Source organism: Neoarius graeffei, assembly GCF_027579695.1.
Source record: "Neoarius graeffei isolate fNeoGra1 chromosome 18 unlocalized genomic scaffold, fNeoGra1.pri SUPER_18_unloc_1, whole genome shotgun sequence".
Lineage (NCBI taxonomy): Eukaryota > Metazoa > Chordata > Actinopteri > Siluriformes > Ariidae > Neoarius > Neoarius graeffei.
The window spans coordinates 785,001-797,500 of NW_026869982.1; the positions used below are offsets into that span (position 1 = coordinate 785,001).

General features: G+C 45.7%; 20 non-coding genes and 25 pseudogenes across 20 annotated transcripts; all 45 read right to left on the reverse strand.

Annotated features, from left to right (window-relative positions):
* Window positions 1-389: 389 nt before the first annotated feature.
* On the reverse strand, window positions 390-508 carry LOC132877207 (5S ribosomal RNA). Its single transcript, XR_009652890.1, has one exon. It is a non-coding gene; the product is annotated as a 5S ribosomal RNA (ribosomal RNA).
* Window positions 509-630: 122 nt separating this feature from the next.
* Window positions 631-749, reverse strand: LOC132878622 (5S ribosomal RNA; annotated as a pseudogene).
* Window positions 750-866: 117 nt separating this feature from the next.
* Window positions 867-985, reverse strand: LOC132879732 (5S ribosomal RNA; annotated as a pseudogene).
* Window positions 986-1,097: 112 nt separating this feature from the next.
* LOC132878438 (5S ribosomal RNA) lies at window positions 1,098-1,216 on the reverse strand (annotated as a pseudogene).
* A 117-nt stretch (window positions 1,217-1,333) lies between these two features.
* Window positions 1,334-1,452, reverse strand: LOC132880668 (5S ribosomal RNA; annotated as a pseudogene).
* A 497-nt stretch (window positions 1,453-1,949) lies between these two features.
* Window positions 1,950-2,068, reverse strand: LOC132877208 (5S ribosomal RNA). The gene has a single exon (XR_009652891.1). It is a non-coding gene; the product is annotated as a 5S ribosomal RNA (ribosomal RNA).
* A 122-nt stretch (window positions 2,069-2,190) lies between these two features.
* On the reverse strand, window positions 2,191-2,309 carry LOC132878623 (5S ribosomal RNA; annotated as a pseudogene).
* A 117-nt stretch (window positions 2,310-2,426) lies between these two features.
* Window positions 2,427-2,545, reverse strand: LOC132879733 (5S ribosomal RNA; annotated as a pseudogene).
* A 112-nt stretch (window positions 2,546-2,657) lies between these two features.
* LOC132878440 (5S ribosomal RNA) lies at window positions 2,658-2,776 on the reverse strand (annotated as a pseudogene).
* Window positions 2,777-2,893: 117 nt separating this feature from the next.
* On the reverse strand, window positions 2,894-3,012 carry LOC132880670 (5S ribosomal RNA; annotated as a pseudogene).
* A 204-nt stretch (window positions 3,013-3,216) lies between these two features.
* Window positions 3,217-3,335, reverse strand: LOC132877209 (5S ribosomal RNA). The gene has a single exon (XR_009652892.1). It is a non-coding gene; the product is annotated as a 5S ribosomal RNA (ribosomal RNA).
* A 122-nt stretch (window positions 3,336-3,457) lies between these two features.
* On the reverse strand, window positions 3,458-3,576 carry LOC132877210 (5S ribosomal RNA). Its single transcript, XR_009652893.1, has one exon. It is a non-coding gene; the product is annotated as a 5S ribosomal RNA (ribosomal RNA).
* Window positions 3,577-3,698: 122 nt separating this feature from the next.
* Window positions 3,699-3,817, reverse strand: LOC132878247 (5S ribosomal RNA; annotated as a pseudogene).
* A 122-nt stretch (window positions 3,818-3,939) lies between these two features.
* On the reverse strand, window positions 3,940-4,058 carry LOC132877828 (5S ribosomal RNA). The gene has a single exon (XR_009653493.1). It is a non-coding gene; the product is annotated as a 5S ribosomal RNA (ribosomal RNA).
* A 117-nt stretch (window positions 4,059-4,175) lies between these two features.
* On the reverse strand, window positions 4,176-4,294 carry LOC132879734 (5S ribosomal RNA; annotated as a pseudogene).
* A 112-nt stretch (window positions 4,295-4,406) lies between these two features.
* On the reverse strand, window positions 4,407-4,525 carry LOC132877211 (5S ribosomal RNA). The gene has a single exon (XR_009652894.1). It is a non-coding gene; the product is annotated as a 5S ribosomal RNA (ribosomal RNA).
* Window positions 4,526-4,652: 127 nt separating this feature from the next.
* LOC132877212 (5S ribosomal RNA) lies at window positions 4,653-4,771 on the reverse strand. Its single transcript, XR_009652895.1, has one exon. It is a non-coding gene; the product is annotated as a 5S ribosomal RNA (ribosomal RNA).
* Window positions 4,772-4,893: 122 nt separating this feature from the next.
* On the reverse strand, window positions 4,894-5,012 carry LOC132879455 (5S ribosomal RNA; annotated as a pseudogene).
* A 122-nt stretch (window positions 5,013-5,134) lies between these two features.
* On the reverse strand, window positions 5,135-5,253 carry LOC132877213 (5S ribosomal RNA). Its single transcript, XR_009652896.1, has one exon. It is a non-coding gene; the product is annotated as a 5S ribosomal RNA (ribosomal RNA).
* A 117-nt stretch (window positions 5,254-5,370) lies between these two features.
* Window positions 5,371-5,489, reverse strand: LOC132877214 (5S ribosomal RNA). The gene has a single exon (XR_009652897.1). It is a non-coding gene; the product is annotated as a 5S ribosomal RNA (ribosomal RNA).
* A 350-nt stretch (window positions 5,490-5,839) lies between these two features.
* On the reverse strand, window positions 5,840-5,958 carry LOC132878441 (5S ribosomal RNA; annotated as a pseudogene).
* A 122-nt stretch (window positions 5,959-6,080) lies between these two features.
* LOC132876213 (5S ribosomal RNA) lies at window positions 6,081-6,199 on the reverse strand. Its single transcript, XR_009651941.1, has one exon. It is a non-coding gene; the product is annotated as a 5S ribosomal RNA (ribosomal RNA).
* A 117-nt stretch (window positions 6,200-6,316) lies between these two features.
* On the reverse strand, window positions 6,317-6,435 carry LOC132879618 (5S ribosomal RNA; annotated as a pseudogene).
* A 410-nt stretch (window positions 6,436-6,845) lies between these two features.
* On the reverse strand, window positions 6,846-6,964 carry LOC132878820 (5S ribosomal RNA; annotated as a pseudogene).
* Window positions 6,965-7,206: 242 nt separating this feature from the next.
* Window positions 7,207-7,325, reverse strand: LOC132878821 (5S ribosomal RNA; annotated as a pseudogene).
* A 430-nt stretch (window positions 7,326-7,755) lies between these two features.
* Window positions 7,756-7,874, reverse strand: LOC132878442 (5S ribosomal RNA; annotated as a pseudogene).
* Window positions 7,875-7,991: 117 nt separating this feature from the next.
* Window positions 7,992-8,110, reverse strand: LOC132878443 (5S ribosomal RNA; annotated as a pseudogene).
* Window positions 8,111-8,227: 117 nt separating this feature from the next.
* Window positions 8,228-8,346, reverse strand: LOC132880671 (5S ribosomal RNA; annotated as a pseudogene).
* Window positions 8,347-8,555: 209 nt separating this feature from the next.
* LOC132877216 (5S ribosomal RNA) lies at window positions 8,556-8,674 on the reverse strand. The gene has a single exon (XR_009652899.1). It is a non-coding gene; the product is annotated as a 5S ribosomal RNA (ribosomal RNA).
* Window positions 8,675-8,796: 122 nt separating this feature from the next.
* Window positions 8,797-8,915, reverse strand: LOC132877217 (5S ribosomal RNA). The gene has a single exon (XR_009652900.1). It is a non-coding gene; the product is annotated as a 5S ribosomal RNA (ribosomal RNA).
* Window positions 8,916-9,037: 122 nt separating this feature from the next.
* Window positions 9,038-9,156, reverse strand: LOC132878248 (5S ribosomal RNA; annotated as a pseudogene).
* Window positions 9,157-9,278: 122 nt separating this feature from the next.
* LOC132877830 (5S ribosomal RNA) lies at window positions 9,279-9,397 on the reverse strand. The gene has a single exon (XR_009653495.1). It is a non-coding gene; the product is annotated as a 5S ribosomal RNA (ribosomal RNA).
* A 117-nt stretch (window positions 9,398-9,514) lies between these two features.
* LOC132879735 (5S ribosomal RNA) lies at window positions 9,515-9,633 on the reverse strand (annotated as a pseudogene).
* A 112-nt stretch (window positions 9,634-9,745) lies between these two features.
* On the reverse strand, window positions 9,746-9,864 carry LOC132877218 (5S ribosomal RNA). Its single transcript, XR_009652901.1, has one exon. It is a non-coding gene; the product is annotated as a 5S ribosomal RNA (ribosomal RNA).
* A 127-nt stretch (window positions 9,865-9,991) lies between these two features.
* Window positions 9,992-10,110, reverse strand: LOC132877220 (5S ribosomal RNA). Its single transcript, XR_009652902.1, has one exon. It is a non-coding gene; the product is annotated as a 5S ribosomal RNA (ribosomal RNA).
* Window positions 10,111-10,232: 122 nt separating this feature from the next.
* Window positions 10,233-10,351, reverse strand: LOC132879456 (5S ribosomal RNA; annotated as a pseudogene).
* Window positions 10,352-10,473: 122 nt separating this feature from the next.
* LOC132877221 (5S ribosomal RNA) lies at window positions 10,474-10,592 on the reverse strand. The gene has a single exon (XR_009652903.1). It is a non-coding gene; the product is annotated as a 5S ribosomal RNA (ribosomal RNA).
* Window positions 10,593-10,709: 117 nt separating this feature from the next.
* On the reverse strand, window positions 10,710-10,828 carry LOC132877222 (5S ribosomal RNA). The gene has a single exon (XR_009652904.1). It is a non-coding gene; the product is annotated as a 5S ribosomal RNA (ribosomal RNA).
* A 117-nt stretch (window positions 10,829-10,945) lies between these two features.
* On the reverse strand, window positions 10,946-11,064 carry LOC132880134 (5S ribosomal RNA; annotated as a pseudogene).
* A 114-nt stretch (window positions 11,065-11,178) lies between these two features.
* On the reverse strand, window positions 11,179-11,297 carry LOC132878444 (5S ribosomal RNA; annotated as a pseudogene).
* A 122-nt stretch (window positions 11,298-11,419) lies between these two features.
* LOC132876215 (5S ribosomal RNA) lies at window positions 11,420-11,538 on the reverse strand. The gene has a single exon (XR_009651943.1). It is a non-coding gene; the product is annotated as a 5S ribosomal RNA (ribosomal RNA).
* Window positions 11,539-11,655: 117 nt separating this feature from the next.
* Window positions 11,656-11,774, reverse strand: LOC132880672 (5S ribosomal RNA; annotated as a pseudogene).
* Window positions 11,775-11,958: 184 nt separating this feature from the next.
* LOC132877223 (5S ribosomal RNA) lies at window positions 11,959-12,077 on the reverse strand. Its single transcript, XR_009652905.1, has one exon. It is a non-coding gene; the product is annotated as a 5S ribosomal RNA (ribosomal RNA).
* A 122-nt stretch (window positions 12,078-12,199) lies between these two features.
* On the reverse strand, window positions 12,200-12,318 carry LOC132877224 (5S ribosomal RNA). Its single transcript, XR_009652906.1, has one exon. It is a non-coding gene; the product is annotated as a 5S ribosomal RNA (ribosomal RNA).
* Window positions 12,319-12,440: 122 nt separating this feature from the next.
* The window catches only part of LOC132878249 (5S ribosomal RNA), a 119-nt pseudogene continuing 59 nt past the window's right edge, over window positions 12,441-12,500 (reverse strand).

Below are 12,500 nucleotides of genomic sequence, written 5' to 3' on the forward strand. Positions count from 1 at the left end.
TTCTTGCCTTGCCTTGCGCCCAGAAGGAAAATTCTTGCCTTGCGAGCAGAAGGAAAATTCAAACAGATTTCTGCAAGGAGACAAAATAAAATGCTTACAGTACTTGGTATTCCTAGGCAGTCTCACACTCAAGTACTAACCAGGCCCAACTCTGTTTAGCTTCTCAGATCAGACAGGATCAGGCATTGTCAGAGTGGTTTGGACGTAAACAACAGTCTGGAAATGTGTGCCTTGCCTTGCCTTGCCTTGCCTTGCCTTGCCTTGCCTTGCCTTGCCTTGCCTTGCCTTGCCTTGCCTTGCCTTGCCTTGCCTTGCGCCCAGAAGGAAAATTCTTGCCTTGCGAGCAGAAGGAAAATTCAAACAGATTTCTGCAAGAAGACAAAATAAAATGCTTACAGTACCTGGTATTCCTAGGCAGTCTCCCACTCAAGTACTAACCAGGCCCAACTCTGTTTAGCTTCTGAGATCAGACGGGATCAGGCGTTGTCAGAGTGGTTTGGCCATAAGCAACAGTTAGTTGGAAATGTGCCGTTTTTCTTGCCTTGCCTTGCCTTGCGCCCAGAAGGAAAATTCTTGCCTTGCGAGCAGAAGGAAAATTCAAACAGATTTCTGCAAGAAGACAAAATAAAATGCTCACAGTACCTGGTATTCCTAGGCAGTCTCCCACTCAAGTACTAACCAGGCCCAACTCTGTTTAGCTTCTGAGATCAGACAGGATCAGGCGTTGTCAGAGTGGTTTGGCCATAAGCAACAGTTAGTTGGAAATGTGCCGTTTTTCTTGCCTTGCCTTGCGACCAGAAGGAAAATTCTTGCCTTGCGAGCAGAAGGAAAATTCAAACAGATTTCTGCAAGAAGACAAAATAAAATGCTTACAGTACCTGGTATTACTAGGCAGTCTCCCACTCAAGTACTAAACAGGCCCAACTCTGTTTAGTTTCTGAGATCTGACAGGATCAGGCGTTGTCAGAGTGGTTTGGCCGTAAGCAACAGCTTGTTGGAAATGTGCCATTTTTCTTGCCTTGCGATCAGAAGGAAAATTCTTGCCTTGCGACCAGAAGGAAAATTCAAACAGATTTCTGCAAGAAGACAAAATAAAATGCTTACAGTACCTGGTATTCCTAGGCAGTCTCCCACTCAAGTACTAACCAGGCCCAACTCTGTTTAGCTTCTGACATCAGACGGGATCAGGCGTTGTCAGAGTGGTTTGGCCATAAGCAACAGTTAGTTGGAAATGTGCCGTTTTTCTTGCCTTGCCTTGCGCCCAGAAGGAAAATTCTTGCCTTGCGAGCAGAAGGAAAATTCAAACAGATTTCTGCAAGGAGACAAAATAAAATGCTTACAGTACCTGGTATTCCTAGGCAGTCTCACACTCAAGTACTAACCAGGCCCAACTCTGTTTAGCTTCTCAGATCAGACAGGATCAGGCATTGTCAGAGTGGTTTGGACGTAAACAACAGTCTGGAAATGTGCGCCTTGCCTTGCCTTGCCTTGCCTTGCCTTGCCTTGCCTTGCCTTGCCTTGCCTTGCCTTGCCTTGCCTTGCCTTGCCTTGCCTTGCCTTGCCTTGCTCCCAGAAGGAAAATTCTTGCCTTGCGAGCAGAAGGAAAATTCAAACAGATTTCTGCAAGAAGACAAAATAAAATGCTTACAGTACTTGGTATTCCTAGGCAGTCTCACACTCAAGTACTAACCAGGCCCAACTCTGTTTAGCTTCTCAGATCAGACAGGATCAGGCATTGTCAGAGTGGTTTGGACGTAAACAACAGTCTGGAAATGTGTGCCTTGCCTTGCCTTGCCTTGCCTTGCCTTGCCTTGCCTTGCCTTGCCTTGCCTTGCCTTGCCTTGCCTTGCCTTGCCTTGCCTTGCCTTGCCTTGCGCCCAGAAGGAAAATTCTTGCCTTGCGAGCAGAAGGAAAATTCAAACAGATTTCTGCAAGAAGACAAAATAAAATGCTTACAGTACCTGGTATTCCTAGGCAGTCTCCCACTCAAGTACTAACCAGGCCCAACTCTGTTTAGCTTCTGAGATCAGACGGGATCAGGCGTTGTCAGAGTGGTTTGGCCATAAGCAACAGTTAGTTGGAAATGTGCCGTTTTTCTTGCCTTGCCTTGCCTTGCGCCCAGAAGGAAAATTCTTGCCTTGCGAGCAGAAGGAAAATTCAAACAGATTTCTGCAAGAAGACAAAATAAAATGCTCACAGTACCTGGTATTCCTAGGCAGTCTCCCACTCAAGTACTAACCAGGCCCAACTCTGTTTAGCTTCTGAGATCAGACAGGATCAGGCGTTGTCAGAGTGGTTTGGCCATAAGCAACAGTTAGTTGGAAATGTGCCGTTTTTCTTGCCTTGCCTTGCGACCAGAAGGAAAATTCTTGCCTTGCGAGCAGAAGGAAAATTCAAACAGATTTCTGCAAGAAGACAAAATAAAATGCTTACAGTACCTGGTATTACTAGGCAGTCTCCCACTCAAGTACTAAACAGGCCCAACTCTGTTTAGTTTCTGAGATCTGACAGGATCAGGCGTTGTCAGAGTGGTTTGGCCGTAAGCAACAGCTTGTTGGAAATGTGCCATTTTTCTTGCCTTGCGATCAGAAGGAAAATTCTTGCCTTGCGACCAGAAGGAAAATTCAAACAGATTTCTGCAAGAAGACAAAATAAAATGCTTACAGTACCTGGTATTCCTAGGCAGTCTCCCACTCAAGTACTAACCAGGCCCAACTCTGTTTAGCTTCTGACATCAGACGGGATCAGGCGTTGTCAGAGTGGTTTGGCCATAAGCAACAGTTAGTTGGAAATGTGCCGTTTTTCTTGCCTTGCCTTGCGCCCAGAAGGAAAATTCTTGCCTTGCGAGCAGAAGGAAAATTCAAACAGATTTCTGCAAGGAGACAAAATAAAATGCTTACAGTACCTGGTATTCCTAGGCAGTCTCACACTCAAGTACTAACCAGGCCCAACTCTGTTTAGCTTCTCAGATCAGACAGGATCAGGCATTGTCAGAGTGGTTTGGACGTAAACAACAGTCTGGAAATGTGCGCCTTGCCTTGCCTTGCCTTGCCTTGCCTTGCCTTGCCTTGCCTTGCCTTGCCTTGCCTTGCCTTGCCTTGCCTTGCCTTGCCTTGCCTTGCCTTGCCTTGCCTTGCCTTGCGCCCAGAAGGAAAATTCTTGCCTTGCGAGCAGAAGGAAAATTCAAACAGATTTCTGCAAGAAGACAAAATAAAATGCTTACAGTACCTGGTATTCCTAGGCAGTCTCCCACTCAAGTACTAACCAGGCCCAACTCTGTTTAGCTTCTGAGATCAGACGGGATCAGGCGTTGTCAGAGTGGTTTGGCCATAAGCAACAGTTAGTTGGAAATGTGTCGTTTTTCTTGCCTTGCCTTGCCTTGCGCCCAGAAGGAAAATTCTTGCCTTGCGAGCAGAAGGAAAATTCAAACAGATTTCTGCTAGAAGACAAAATAAAATGCTTACAGTACCTGGTATTCCTAGGCAGTCTCCCACTCAAGTACTAACCAGGCCCAACTCTGTTTAGCTTCTGAGATCAGACGGGATCAGGCGTTGTCAGAGTGGTTTGGCCATAAGCAACAGTTAGTTGGAAATGTGCCGTTTTTCTTGCCTTGCCTTGCCTTGCGACCAGAAGGAAAATTCTTGCCTTGCGAGCAGAAGGAAAATTCAAACAGATTTCTGCAAGAAGACAAAATAAAATGCTTACAGTACCTGGTATTCCTAGGCAGTCTCCCACTCAAGTACTAACCAGGCCTAACTCTGTTTAGCTTCTGAGATCAGACGGGATCAGGCGTTGTCAGAGTGGTTTGGCCATAAGCAACAGTGAGTTGGAAATGTGCCGTTTTTCTTGCCTTGCCTTGCCTTGCGCCCAGAAGGAAAATTCTTGCCTTGCGAGCAGAAGGAAAATTCAAACAGATTTCTGCTAGAAGACAAAATAAAATGCTTACAGTACCTGGTATTCCTAGGCAGTCTCCCACTCAAGTACTATCCAGGCCCAACTCTGTTTAGCTTCTGAGATCAGACGGGATCAGGCGTTGTCAGAGTGGTTTGGCCATAAGCAGCAGTTAGTTGGAAATGTGCCGTTTTTCTTGCCTTGCCTTGCGACCAGAAGGAAAATTCTTGCCTTGCGAGCAGAAGGAAAATTCAAACAGATTTCTGCAAGAAGACAAAATAAAATGCTTACAGTACCTGGTATTACTAGGCAGTCTCCCACTCAAGTACTAAACAGGCCCAACTCTGTTTAGTTTCTGAGATCTGACAGGATCAGGCGTTGTCAGAGTGGTTTGGCCGTAAGCAACAGCTTGTTGGAAATGTGCCATTTTTCTTGCCTTGCGCCCAGAAGGAAAATTCTTGCCTTGCGACCAGAAGGAAAATTCAAACAGATTTCTGCTAGAAGACAAAATAAAATGCTTACAGTACCTGGTATTCCTAGGCAGTCTCCCACTCAAGTACTAACCAGGCCCAACTCTGTTTAGCTTCTGAGATCAGACGGGATCAGGCGTTGTCAGAGTGGTTTGGCCATAAGCAACAGTTAGTTGGAAATGTGCCGTTTTTCTTGCCTTGCCTTGCCTTGCCTTGCGCCCAGAAGGAAAATTCTTGCCTTGCGAGCAGAAGGAAAATTCAAACAGATTTCTGCAAGAAGACAAAATAAAATGCTTACAGTACCTGGTATTCCTAGGCAGTCTCCCACTCAAGTACTAACCAGGCCCAACTCTGTTTAGCTTCTGAGATCAGACGGGATCAGGCGTTGTCAGAGTGGTTTGGCCATAAGCAACAGTTAGTTGGAAATGTGCCGTTTTTCTTGCCTTGCCTTGCCTTGCACCCAGAAGGAAAATTCTTGCCTTGCGAGCAGAAGGAAAATTCAAACAGATTTCTGCTAGAAGACAAAATAAAATGCTTACAGTACCTGGTATTCCTATTCAGTCTCCCACTCAAGTACTAACCAGGCCCAACTCTGTTTAGTTTCTGAGATCAGACGGGATCAGGCGATGTCAGAGTGGTTTGGCCATAAGCAACAGTTAGTTGGAAATGTGCCGTTTTTCTTGCCTTGCCTTGCCTTGCGCCCAGAAGGAAAATTCTTGCCTTGCGAGCAGAAGGAAAATTCAAACAGATTTCTGCAAGAAGACAAAATAAAATGCTTACAGTACCTGGTATTCCTAGGCAGTCTCCCACTCAAGTACTAACCAGGCCCAACTCTGTTTAGCTTCTGAGATCAGACGGGATCAGGCGTTGTCAGAGTGGTTTGGCCATAAGCAACAGTTAGTTGGAAATGTGCCGTTTTTCTTGCCTTGCCTTGCGCCCAGAAGGAAAATTCTTGCCTTGCGAGCAGAAGGAAAATTCAAACAGATTTCTGCTAGAAGACAAAATAAAATGCTTACAGTACCTGGTATTCCTAGGCAGTCTCCCACTCAAGTACTAACCAGGCCCAACTCTGTTTAGCTTCTGAGATCAGACGGGATCAGGCGTTGTCAGAGTGGTTTGGCCATAAGCAACAGTTAGTTGGAAATGTGCCGTTTTTCTTGCCTTGCCTTGCGACCAGAAGGAAAATTCTTGCCTTGCGAGCAGAAGGAAAATTCAAACAGATTTCTGCAAGAAGACAAAATAAAATGCTTACAGTACCTGGTATTACTAGGCAGTCTCCCACTCAAGTACTAAACAGGCCCAACTCTGTTTAGCTTCTCCGATCAGACAGGATCAGGCATTGTCAGAGTGGTTTGGACATAAGCAATAGTCTGGAAATGTGCCGTTTTTCTTGCCTTGCCTTGCGATCAGAAGGAAAATTCTTGCCTTGCGACCAGAAGGAAAATTCAAACAGATTTCTGCAAGAAGACAAAATAAAATGCTTACAGTACCTGGTATTCCTAGGCAGTCTCCCACTCAAGTACTAACCAGGCCCAACTCTGTTTAGCTTCTGACATCAGACGGGATCAGGCGTTGTCAGAGTGGTTTGGCCATAAGCAACAGTTAGTTGGAAATGTGCCGTTTTTCTTGCCTTGCCTTGCCTTGCGCCCAGAAGGAAAATTCTTGCCTTGCGAGCAGAAGGAAAATTCAAACAGATTTCTGCTAGAAGACAAAATAAAATGCTTACAGTACCTGGTATTCCTAGGCAGTCTCCCACTCAAGTACTAACCAGGCCCAACTCTGTTTAGCTTCTGAGATCAGACGGGATCAGGCGTTGTCAGAGTGGTTTGGCCGTAAGCAACAGTTAGTTGGAAATGTGCCGTTTTTCTTGCCTTGCCTTGCGACCAGAAGGAAAATTCTTGCCTTGCGAGCAGAAGGAAAATTCAAACAGATTTCTGCAAGGAGACAAAATAAAATGCTTACAGTACCTGGTATTCCTAGGCAGTCTCACACTCAAGTACTAACCAGGCCCAACTCTGTTTAGCTTCTGAGATCAGACAGGATCAGACGTTGTCAGAGTGGTTTGGCCATAAGCAACAGTTAGTTGGAAATGTGCCGTTTTTCTTGCCTTGCCTTGCGCCCAGAAGGAAAATTCTTGCCTTGCGAGCAGAAGGAAAATTCAAACAGATTTCTGCAAGGAGACAAAATAAAATGCTTACAGTACTTGGTATTCCTAGGCAGTCTCACACTCAAGTACTAACCAGGCCCAACTCTGTTTAGCTTCTCAGATCAGACAGGATCAGGCATTGTCAGAGTGGTTTGGACGTAAACAACAGTCTGGAAATGTGCGCCTTGCCTTGCCTTGCCTTGCCTTGCCTTGCCTTGCCTTGCCTTGCCTTGCCTTGCCTTGCCTTGCCTTGCCTTGCCTTGCGCCCAGAAGGAAAATTCTTGCCTTGCGAGCAGAAGGAAAATTCAAACAGATTTCTGCAAGAAGACAAAATAAAATGCTTACAGTACCTGGTATTCCTAGGCAGTCTCCCACTCAAGTACTAACCAGGCCCAACTCTGTTTAGCTTCTGAGATCAGACAGGATCAGACGTTGTCAGAGTGGTTTGGCCATAAGCAACAGTTAGTTGGAAATGTGCCGTTTTTCTTGCCTTGCCTTGCGCCCAGAAGGAAAATTCTTGCCTTGCGAGCAGAAGGAAAATTCAAACAGATTTCTGCAAGGAGACAAAATAATATGCTTACAGTACTTGGTATTCCTAGGCAGTCTCACACTCAAGTACTAACCAGGCCCAACTCTGTTTAGCTTCTCAGATCAGACAGGATCAGGCATTGTCGATTTCTGCAAGAAGACAAAATAAAATGCTTACAGTACCTGGTATTCCTAGGCAGTCTCCCACTCAAGTACTAACCAGGCCCAACTCTGTTTAGCTTCTGAGATCAGACAGGATCAGACGTTGTCAGAGTGGTTTGGCCATAAGCAACAGTTAGTTGGAAATGTGCCGTTTTTCTTGCCTTGCCTTGCGCCCAGAAGGAAAATTCTTGCCTTGCGAGCAGAAGGAAAATTCAAACAGATTTCTGCAAGGAGACAAAATAAAATGCTTACAGTACTTGGTATTCCTAGGCAGTCTCACACTCAAGTACTAACCAGGCCCAACTCTGTTTAGCTTCTCAGATCAGACAGGATCAGGCATTGTCAGAGTGGTTTGGACGTAAACAACAGTCTGGAAATGTGCGCCTTGCCTTGCCTTGCCTTGCCTTGCCTTGCCTTGCCTTGCCTTGCCTTGCCTTGCCTTGCCTTGCCTTGCCTTGCCTTGCCTTGCCTTGCCTTGCCTTGCGCCCAGAAGGAAAATTCTTGCCTTGCGAGCAGAAGGAAAATTCAAACAGATTTCTGCAAGAAGACAAAATAAAATGCTTACAGTACCTGGTATTCCTAGGCAGTCTCCCACTCAAGTACTAACCAGGCCCAACTCTGTTTAGCTTCTGACATCAGACGGGATCAGGCGTTGTCAGAGTGGTTTGGCCATAAGCAACAGTTAGTTGGAAATGTGCCGTTTTTCTTGCCTTGCCTTGCGCCCAGAAGGAAAATTCTTGCCTTGCGAGCAGAAGGAAAATTCAAACAGATTTCTGCAAGAAGACAAAATAAAATGCTTACAGTACCTGGTATTCCTAGGCAGTCTCCCACTCAAGTACTAACCAGGCCCAACTCTGTTTAGCTTCTGACATCAGACGGGATCAGGCGTTGTCAGAGTGGTTTGGCCATAAGCAACAGTTAGTTGGAAATGTGCCGTTTTTCTTGCCTTGCCTTGCGCCCAGAAGGAAAATTCTTGCCTTGCGAGCAGAAGGAAAATTCAAACAGATTTCTGCAAGGAGACAAAATAAAATGCTTACAGTACCTGGTATTCCTAGGCAGTCTCACACTCAAGTACTAACCAGGCCCAACTCTGTTTAGCTTCTCAGATCAGACAGGATCAGGCATTGTCAGAGTGGTTTGGACGTAAACAACAGTCTGGAAATGTGCGCCTTGCCTTGCCTTGCCTTGCCTTGCCTTGCCTTGCCTTGCCTTGCCTTGCCTTGCCTTGCCTTGCCTTGCCTTGCCTTGCCTTGCCTTGCCTTGCCTTGCCTTGCCTTGCCTTGCGCCCAGAAGGAAAATTCTTGCCTTGCGAGCAGAAGGAAAATTCAAACAGATTTCTGCAAGAAGACAAAATAAAATGCTTACAGTACCTGGTATTCCTAGGCAGTCTCCCACTCAAGTACTAACCAGGCCCAACTCTGTTTAGCTTCTGAGATCAGACGGGATCAGGCGTTGTCAGAGTGGTTTGGCCATAAGCAACAGTTAGTTGGAAATGTGTCGTTTTTCTTGCCTTGCCTTGCCTTGCGCCCAGAAGGAAAATTCTTGCCTTGCGAGCAGAAGGAAAATTCAAACAGATTTCTGCTAGAAGACAAAATAAAATGCTTACAGTACCTGGTATTCCTAGGCAGTCTCCCACTCAAGTACTAACCAGGCCCAACTCTGTTTAGCTTCTGAGATCAGACGGGATCAGGCGTTGTCAGAGTGGTTTGGCCATAAGCAACAGTTAGTTGGAAATGTGCCGTTTTTCTTGCCTTGCCTTGCCTTGCGACCAGAAGGAAAATTCTTGCCTTGCGAGCAGAAGGAAAATTCAAACAGATTTCTGCAAGAAGACAAAATAAAATGCTTACAGTACCTGGTATTCCTAGGCAGTCTCCCACTCAAGTACTAACCAGGCCTAACTCTGTTTAGCTTCTGAGATCAGACGGGATCAGGCGTTGTCAGAGTGGTTTGGCCATAAGCAACAGTGAGTTGGAAATGTGCCGTTTTTCTTGCCTTGCCTTGCCTTGCGCCCAGAAGGAAAATTCTTGCCTTGCGAGCAGAAGGAAAATTCAAACAGATTTCTGCTAGAAGACAAAATAAAATGCTTACAGTACCTGGTATTCCTAGGCAGTCTCCCACTCAAGTACTATCCAGGCCCAACTCTGTTTAGCTTCTGAGATCAGACGGGATCAGGCGTTGTCAGAGTGGTTTGGCCATAAGCAGCAGTTAGTTGGAAATGTGCCGTTTTTCTTGCCTTGCCTTGCGACCAGAAGGAAAATTCTTGCCTTGCGAGCAGAAGGAAAATTCAAACAGATTTCTGCAAGAAGACAAAATAAAATGCTTACAGTACCTGGTATTACTAGGCAGTCTCCCACTCAAGTACTAAACAGGCCCAACTCTGTTTAGTTTCTGAGATCTGACAGGATCAGGCGTTGTCAGAGTGGTTTGGCCGTAAGCAACAGCTTGTTGGAAATGTGCCATTTTTCTTGCCTTGCGCCCAGAAGGAAAATTCTTGCCTTGCGACCAGAAGGAAAATTCAAACAGATTTCTGCTAGAAGACAAAATAAAATGCTTACAGTACCTGGTATTCCTAGGCAGTCTCCCACTCAAGTACTAACCAGGCCCAACTCTGTTTAGCTTCTGAGATCAGACGGGATCAGGCGTTGTCAGAGTGGTTTGGCCATAAGCAACAGTTAGTTGGAAATGTGCCGTTTTTCTTGCCTTGCCTTGCCTTGCCTTGCGCCCAGAAGGAAAATTCTTGCCTTGCGAGCAGAAGGAAAATTCAAACAGATTTCTGCAAGAAGACAAAATAAAATGCTTACAGTACCTGGTATTCCTAGGCAGTCTCCCACTCAAGTACTAACCAGGCCCAACTCTGTTTAGCTTCTGAGATCAGACGGGATCAGGCGTTGTCAGAGTGGTTTGGCCATAAGCAACAGTTAGTTGGAAATGTGCCGTTTTTCTTGCCTTGCCTTGCCTTGCGCCCAGAAGGAAAATTCTTGCCTTGCGAGCAGAAGGAAAATTCAAACAGATTTCTGCTAGAAGACAAAATAAAATGCTTACAGTACCTGGTATTCCTATTCAGTCTCCCACTCAAGTACTAACCAGGCCCAACTCTGTTTAGTTTCTGAGATCAGACGGGATCAGGCGATGTCAGAGTGGTTTGGCCATAAGCAACAGTTAGTTGGAAATGTGCCGTTTTTCTTGCCTTGCCTTGCCTTGCGCCCAGAAGGAAAATTCTTGCCTTGCGAGCAGAAGGAAAATTCAAACAGATTTCTGCAAGAAGACAAAATAAAATGCTTACAGTACCTGGTATTCCTAGGCAGTCTCCCACTCAAGTACTAACCAGGCCCAACTCTGTTTAGCTTCTGAGATCAGACGGGATCAGGCGTTGTCAGAGTGGTTTGGCCATAAGCAACAGTTAGTTGGAAATGTGCCGTTTTTCTTGCCTTGCCTTGCGCCCAGAAGGAAAATTCTTGCCTTGCGAGCAGAAGGAAAATTCAAACAGATTTCTGCTAGAAGACAAAATAAAATGCTTACAGTACCTGGTATTCCTAGGCAGTCTCCCACTCAAGTACTAACCAGGCCCAACTCTGTTTAGCTTCTGAGATCAGACGGGATCAGGCGTTGTCAGAGTGGTTTGGCCATAAGCAACAGTTAGTTGGAAATGTGCCGTTTTTCTTGCCTTGCCTTGCGACCAGAAGGAAAATTCTTGCCTTGCGAGCAGAAGGAAAATTCAAACAGATTTCTGCAAGAAGACAAAATAAAATGCTTACAGTACCTGGTATTACTAGGCAGTCTCCCACTCAAGTACTAACCAGGCCCAACTCTGTTTAGCTTCTCAGATCAGACAGGATCAGGCATTGTCAGAGTGGTTTGGACATAAGCAATAGTCTGGAAATGTGCCGTTTTTCTTGCCTTGCCTTGCGATCAGAAGGAAAATTCTTGCCTTGCGACCAGAAGGAAAATTCAAACAGATTTCTGCAAGAAGACAAAATAAAATGCTTACAGTACCTGGTATTCCTAGGCAGTCTCCCACTCAAGTACTAACCAGGCCCAACTCTGTTTAGCTTCTGACATCAGACGGGATCAGGCGTTGTCAGAGTGGTTTGGCCATAAGCAACAGTTAGTTGGAAATGTGCCGTTTTTCTTGCCTTGCCTTGCCTTGCGCCCAGAAGGAAAATTCTTGCCTTGCGAGCAGAAGGAAAATTCAAACAGATTTCTGCTAGAAGACAAAATAAAATGCTTACAGTACCTGGTATTCCTAGGCAGTCTCCCACTCAAGTACTAACCAGGCCCAACTCTGTTTAGCTTCTGAGATCAGACGGGATCAGGCGTTGTCAGAGTGGTTTGGCCGTAAGCAACAGTTAGTTGGAAATGTGCCGTTTTTCTTGCCTTGCCTTGCGACCAGAAGGAAAATTCTTGCCTTGCGAGCAGAAGGAAAATTCAAACAGATTTCTGCAAGGAGACAAAATAAAATGCTTACAGTACCTGGTATTCCTAGGCAGTCTCACACTCAAGTACTAACCAGGCCCAACTCTGTTTAGCTTCTCAGATCAGACAGGATCAGGCATTGTCAGAGTGGTTTGGACGTAAACAACAGTCTGGAAATGTGCGCCTTGCCTTGCCTTGCCTTGCCTTGCCTTGCCTTGCCTTGCCTTGCCTTGCCTTGCCTTGCCTTGCCTTGCCTTGCCTTGCCTTGCCTTGCGCCCAGAAGGAAAATTCTTGCCTTGCGAGCAGAAGGAAAATTCAAACAGATTTCTGCAAGAAGACAAAATAAAATGCTTACAGTACCTGGTATTCCTAGGCAGTCTCCCACTCAAGTACTAACCAGGCCCAACTCTGTTTAGCTTCTGAGATCAGACGGGATCAGGCGTTGTCAGAGTGGTTTGGCCATAAGCAACAGTTAGTTGGAAATGTGTCGTTTTTCTTGCCTTGCCTTGCCTTGCGCCCAGAAGGAAAATTCTTGCCTTGCGAGCAGAAGGAAAATTCAAACAGATTTCTGCTAGAAGACAAAATAAAATGCTTACAGTACCTGGTATTCCTAGGCAGTCTCCCACTCAAGTACTAACCAGGCCCAACTCTGTTTAGCTTCTGAGATCAGACGGGATCAGGCGTTGTCAGAGTGGTTTGGCCATAAGCAACAGTTAGTTGGAAATGTGCCGTTTTTCTTGCCTTGCCTTGCCTTGCGACCAGAAGGAAAATTCTTGCCTTGCGAGCAGAAGGAAAATTCAAACAGATTTCTGCAAGAAGACAAAATAAAATGCTTACAGTACCTGGTATTCCTAGGCAGTCTCCCACTCAAGTACTAACCAGGCCTAACT